This window comes from Poromitra crassiceps (genome assembly GCF_964638095.1).
Source record: "Poromitra crassiceps genome assembly, chromosome: 11".
In the NCBI taxonomy this organism is placed as follows: Eukaryota; Metazoa; Chordata; class Actinopteri; order Beryciformes; family Melamphaidae; genus Poromitra; species Poromitra crassiceps.
The window spans coordinates 10017113-10024648 of NC_139643.1; positions in this window are offsets into that span (position 1 = coordinate 10017113).

The window sequence follows — 7536 nt, forward strand, 5'->3', positions numbered from 1 at the left end:
GATTGGTAACAGGGGAGGTAGCTTCGGTGGCGCCGGCGATAAAAATGTGGGCGTTTTTTTTTTCTCTTTTGCCCAAAACGCCCAAATCTCATTTTAAATTAGCATTAGGATTAGACTGTTGTGATGTCATTATTCAGTTTTAACCATCAATAATGTAACAAATTTACCACGAGAGGGAGGGGGTTGTTGGCTGATTTACCACGGGTACAGGGTTGTGGCACGAGGCGAAGCCGAGTGCTATAAACCCTGTACCCGTGGTAAATCAGCCAACAACCCCCGACCTCGAGTGATAAATTTGTTTTCTACAACAGCTACCAAATAATATAAAAAATACACAATTGTAACATCCAATTCATTTATTTATAATCATTACTGGTTTCAGAATACATTTATCCTTCCGCCACAGAATATAGTTCCATACACAAGATCAATGATTGCATTAAACATTTAGTTGCCTTTGAGCCAAAAAACAACTAACCTATTCCTTAACGGGATTCACAGTTATTGATACATTGCCTGTAAAAGTACAGTTATTTGAACAGTTATCTAAAGCAGCCTGTTTTGGTGGTGGTGTGTTGATATCTGGTGACGGCAGAGGGCGTTTGTTTGTTTGACAGTCCCAGGTTCGGGGTCCGGGCGCTAGTCGGACCTCCCGCTAGTCCGACCCCCGCTAGTCCGAACTCGTGACAACTCAAGCTCAGCCAGTTCTCTCTCCCCAATTTCACCATGTCGTTCTTTGTTCACTTCACCTTCATCTTCATCTAACCACTGCTCAAAACTCAATCCCCCCAGTAAATCAAACGTTACTACGAAATCGGACATTTCCTTGTGTTAGAGATGGCCATTTCCTTGTTGAAGATTTGCAGACTGAAGGCTAACAGTGGGCGGAGTCAGCACAGGGAACAGAGTCAGCATCAGGGAGCGGAGTGATACTGCGGTTGGAGCCGAACTGTGGGTTGTTGCCCAATTTACCACTGTTGCTAGCCAATCAGAATCCAGTATTCACTCATGCTGTTGTAGAATGTTCCTTTTCTCATTATTTCATTTCTCAGAGTAAATACTGTATATTTATTTCGAGATTTGTGCTGTTATGGTTATAATTAGCCTAGTTACTCACTTCTACACTATCTTAGATTGTGTTACTTATAGATGGCATGGAATTATAGTGAAAATAGATTATCCCCCCTTTTTGCTGGGGACCCCACTTTGAAAACCACTGGCTTAGGCTAGAACTGTTGCGAGAAGGTTTCAGGATTTATCTCTATGCATTAGGCTGTGATTACTATTTATATAAATCTATTTATTCACATAGATCCATGATATATTATGGTATACAGCCTACCTGTGACATCAATGTTTTGATTAATCTGCGTCAGTACCGAAAATGTAGCCTATTACTGCATGACTGATCCTATGATGTCATTGTAATCACACTCAGGTGTGCTTCCACAAGACAGGTGTTGTCCATTCAATCAGCCCACCTGTCTTTATGATGGCTGTCTTGCACTGTTTGTATGATACTTGACAAAGTCTATGGCCAAAACTGTTGTCAAATAGCGTTAAATTACACTTTATTGCATCTGGAACGAGAGTGTGTTTTCCCCTGCACAGTGCTGCTGCATCAACATAGCCTACTCGTTTAGTTACATTCCAATCCATCAACTTTGGAGCGTTATTTACCCCCCCTTCCCGACATCCTAGGTTGACATGCTTCGTCCCAATCGATTCCTTATTTCTTCTACTTTCATATGGTATAAAGATCACCATTCAAGCTTTAAAATTGAGCTCGCTGTCAGCCATCGATTTACAGGCCAAATTCAGTTAAAAAATGTGTGAATTTAAGGTCGCGGGTTTTAGTATAAAAAATTACAGGATGAAACTTCAATACGACAAAAATAGCGCTGCTCGGTGAACCATTTCCACGCCGAATTTAATAGAAGGCTCGGATAACTTGAAATCAATTGACTTACTTGAATATCCATGCTGTCTGTAGTGGAAACGCTGCAGTCGAGACGTTGCAAATATTCCAGTTTTCTGACATTGCAAAAAGCCCAGTATGGCGCAGCTCAAGTCTCACGCAACTCGAAACTCGTTTTGGGTGGTAATCCAATGCAACGACTGTCTCGCTTGTGAACACTTACTGATTGATAAAAAGTAAATAAAAATAAGAGGGAAATATGCTGCTACTGTCTGAGTAAAAGTCGTAAATCCTTCCTGTCAGGTCATCACAGGCATTGGATTTCACTTCCTACTTCATTCAGCGTCAGAGACCAGGCACGGCAGGCAGTGGACAATACAATGTCAATCAATGTCAGCAATCTATCCAACTAACAACCAATTAGATTTCACCTGGTTTCACCGGGCTAAGGGCGTAATCACTTCCAGCTCAATCTGATTGGTTGGAAAACACATCACTCTCACGTGTTCTGTGAATTGCAAGTGTTTTTCAATCAATCATATTTTTCATTAGATAAATTACCAAATAAATAAACGCCCACAGGGCGAATGTTTTTTTATCTGCCTACCGCACGCTGGGAGCAGGGCCAGAGTGACTCTCTGCATGGAGCTCAGTTCAGTTCAGTTCAGGTCACTGTTGTTGAAGCATTTTAACTCATTCACCGCCAGTTTAGGACTGCCAATATTTAGCACAGGCCAAAGATTTTCATAATTGTTGGTCATCTTTCAAGACCCACAGTAAATTATCTATTAGCACCAGAGTGATTTGCAATACCTCAAAATGAAGATGTACGTCTCTGGGTTCACCAGGAAAAAAAAAGTGAGCTTTTAGCATGTTCTGTACTCTACTTATAGCCATTTATATACACCCTGTTTTCACCCAAAAGGTCTCTCTGAGAAAAGAAATTGCAGAAAATGGCATTTATGTACAGCACACAATATCAGGCAGAACTCGCATTCAAATCTTTTATTTTGAACTGTATTGACATCAGACATGTAAATATTATTCATTATGACACAAATGACAAAAAAAAAAAATATATATATATATATATATATATATGAAGTGTTTTTTTTACATTCAACAATACAGTTTGCTCAGTGTGAGTGAGTGTGCAGACAGACAGACAGACAGACAGACACACAGACAGACAGACAGACAGACAGACAGACAGACAGACAGACACACACAGACACAGACACACACACACACACACACACACACACACACACACACACACACACAGAGAGAGAGAGAGTTCTGTCCACAGCTGCTGCTAGATCGCACATCCTTCCCCCTCCTTCCCCATCAGCGTTTTGCCTCCTCTGCTGCTCGTTTTCCTCCTCTCGTTCGGGCTGGGACGAATGCTGCGACACGACACAGGAACGGGTCCGCGGCTTGGCTTTGGGACCAGGCGCTGCTGGAACCGGATCGATCATGTTCGTCACGGGTTTGACTAGGCAATCCAGGTTCGCCCTGCAGCAAGGCAGCAGTGCAGCGCGCCGAGAGGCGTTTCAATGGCGTTTTTTCCTCTCTACAAGGAAGCGCGTTTCTCTGTTTTTCCTCCTTTCCTCCTTCTTTCTCGTTTCAAACAACAGCTGCGGTATGTGTTTGATAACGTGCTGTCGGCTTGACTTTGAGGTTAGGGACCTGTGTCTGTGTCACAGGCTGGGTAAGTGTTTGAACTAAGCGCTGCAGTAATAAAACCAAAAACACGTCAAACACGTCATTGGCGGGGAGGGCTATTTCTGATAACACGTCAAAGACGTCTTTGGCGGTGAATGAGTTAAGCATATAAGAATATAATGAATGAAAAAATGAGCGTCTGCACATAAGAAAAAACACATTTGATTGATATTTTATTATTAAAAAAAAATGAAAAATGAAAAATATAAAAATAAAAATAAAAAATTATATATTTTTTTTATATAAAATCCCCAATCTAATAGAGGAGGACCATCCTCCTATGCCTCACTGGAAAAACCTCCTATCTCTTTTCTTTTATTAACGTACTTGTTTTCCTTGGCACTGTTCTGCCAGTTGCCGCTGTGGCATCTGAATATCCCCAAGTGGAGAAAAAATGTGCCATTTTCTCATTATCCTCTTTGATAAAGCCTGATGATTTTAGCATTGTGCAGTTTTTTCCATGCCTTCATTTCCATGACGTAGTCATGTTTGGCGTAGAAGCTTACTCTGGTTTTAACTTCTTTAACCGCTGGTCTTTCCACATAGTATTTGGAGTATTTAAACCAGTCCTCTGTCATGAATCCATATGCATCAACCTGAGAGAGAGAGAGAGAGAGAGAGAGAGAGAGAGAGAGAGAGAGAGAGAGAGAGAGAGAGAGAGAGAGAGAGAGAGAGAGAGACCAAGATTAGATCGGACCAAATTGACTTGCTAAATTAAACGATCTAGTCTTTGACATTCAGTATATGAATACATTCCATACTTGTACAGATTGTTTTACAAGTATGGGAATTTAAAGCTATGCATTTCCTAGCTGCCAACAGGGCAAGATCTATTTATTTACTTTGAATGCATTGTTTTTGTTTGGTTGTTTGTCCAATAGTCTTGTTTGTTCTTGGATTATTGTGTATCATATGCAGTTTTCTTGTTTTGTTTTGTTGTGTTTTGATGTTATTTGTGGGGGATATGGGATATGATAGTCCATGTATGTCGTGTAAATACCTCATGTTCTTTCTTAAAGATATTATTATTATTATTATTATTTTTAATTAATTATTTTTTTAAACGGTTAGTCGACTAGTCGACTACCTTTAGGGACGACTAGTCGACTAGTAAAATTCACTAGTCGTGAATGCCCTAGTGTACAGCTTTAGTCATAGAAATAATAGTATTATTTAATATACTTACAGTTTCAAGGCAAATTAAAGATGTAACGGCGGTGGAGGTAAAGTTGTATATATTGTAGTTTGCATTTACGTATTGTATTGTTTCTTGCTTCTTTCTAGCAATATGTTGATACTGCTGTTTTTGCTCTGCACCTTACCTACGGGAATTTGTGTAACTTTTTATTGTTTAATTAGTTGTTGCTGTCATTGATGCTACTGCTGCTGTAACGCCAGAATTTCCTTACGGGGATGAATAAAGTACTATCTATCTATCTATCTATCTATCTATCTATCTATCTATCTATCTATCTATCTATCTATCTATCTATCATATTACCTATTAGGCAAATTAGGACGCCTAATTTTTGACATCCTTAGGGGCCGTGTCCATAGACAGTGTTCCCCCAAGTCCAATATGTCCTACTTGAGGCGCGCAGAGCGCTCCGCCCAAAGACACTAGCCGCCGAGAGCGTTAAACGCCAGGTGGAGGGCTGGGAAGAGGAGCGCTCCTAAATGTCCTTACCATCGAGAATGAATGAAAGGCAGCTCAAAAAAAGTTTTCTGTGGACACTGCACCTTAAGCCGTAATATTCCGTAATGTTAACCACATCACAGGTATGTAGAGCCAGAAAGAGAGTAATGTTATCTTACCACATCACAGGTATGTAGAGCAAGGAAGAGAGTAATGTTATCTTACCACATCACAGGTATGTAGAGCCAGGAAGAGAGTAATGTTATCTCACCACATCACAGGTATGTAGAGCCAGGAAGAGAGTAATGTTATCTCACCACATCACAGGTATGTAGAGCCAGGAAGAGAGTAATGTTATCTTACCACATCACAGGTATGTAGAGCCAGGAAGAGAGTAATGTTATCTCACCACATCACAGGTATGTAGAGCCAGGAAGAGAGTAATGTTATCTCACCACATCACAGGTATGTAGAGCCAGGAAGAGAGTAATGTTATCTTACCACATCACAGGTATGTAGAGCCAGGAAGAGAGTAATGTTATCTTACCACATCACAGGTATGTAGAGGCAGGAAGAGAGTAATGTTATCTTACCACATCACAGGTATGTAGAGCCAGGAAGAGAGTAATGTTATCTTACCACATCACAGGTATGCAGAGCCAGGAAGAGAGTAATGTTATCTTACCACATCACAGGTATGCAGAGCCAGGAAGAGAGTAATGTTATCTTACCACATCACAGGAAGATAGTAATGTTATCTTACCACATAACAGGTATGTAGAGCCAGGAAGAGAGTAATGTTATCTTACCACATCACAGGTATGCAGAGCCAGGAAGAGAGTAATGTTATCTTACCACATCACAGGTATGTAGAGGCTGATAGTAATGTTATCTTACCACATAACAGGTATGTAGAGCCAGGAAGAGAGTAATGTTATCTTACCACATCACAGGTATGCAGAGCCAGGAAGAGAGTAATGTTATCTTACCACATCACAGGTATGTAGAGCCAGGAAGAGAGTAATGTGATCTTACCACAACACAGGTATGTAGAGTCAGGAAGAGAGTAATGTTATCTTACCACATCACAGGTATGTAGAGGCAGGAAGATAGTAATGTTATCTTACCACATAACAGGTATGTAGAGCCAGGAAGAGAGTAATGTTATCTTACCACATCACAGGTATGTAGAGCCAGGAATAGAGTAATGTTATCTTACCACATCACAGGTATGTAGAGGCAGGAAGATAGTAATGATATCCTACCACATCACAGGTATGTAGAGGCAGGAAGATAGTAATGTTATCTTACCACATCACAGGTATGTAGAGCCAGGAAGATAGTAATGTTATCTTACCACATCACAGGTATGTAGAGGCAGGAAGATAGTAATGTTATCTTACCACATCACAGGTATGTAGAGGCAGGAAGATAGTAATGTTATCTTACCACATCACAGGTATGTAGAGGCAGGAAGATAGTAATGTTATCTTACCACATCACAGGTATGTAGAGGCAGGAAGATAGTAATGCTATCCTACCACATCACAGGTATGTAGAGGCAGGAAGATAGTAATGTTATCTTACCACATCACAGGTATGTAGAGGCAGGAAGATAGTAATGGTATCCTACCACATCACAGGTATGTAGAGCCAGGAAGAGAGTAATGTTATCTCACCACATCACAGGTATGTAGAGACAGGAAGATAGTAATGTTATCTTACCACATAACAGGTATGCAGAGCCAGGAAGAGAGTAATGTTATCTCACCACATCACAGGTATGTAGAGACAGGAATATAGTAATGTTATCTTACCACATAACAGGTATGTAGAGTCAGGAAGAGAGTAATGTTATCTTACCACATCACAGGTATGTAGAGGCAGGAAGATAGTAATGTTATCTTACCACATAACAGGTATGCAGAGCCAGGAAGAGAGTAATGTTATCTTACCACATCACAGGTATGTAGAGACAGGAAGATAGTAATGTTATCTTACCACATACCACTTATGTAGAGCCGGGAAGAGAGTAATGTTATCTTACCACATCACAGGTATGCAGAGCCAGGAAGAGAGTAATGTTATCTTACCACATCACAGGTATGTAGAGGCAGGAAGATAGTAATGTTATCTTACCACATAACAGGTATGTAGAGCCAGGAAGAGAGTAATGTTATCTTACCACATCACAGGTATGTAGAGGCAGGAAGATAGTAATGTTATCTTACCACATAACAGGTATGTAGAGCCAGGA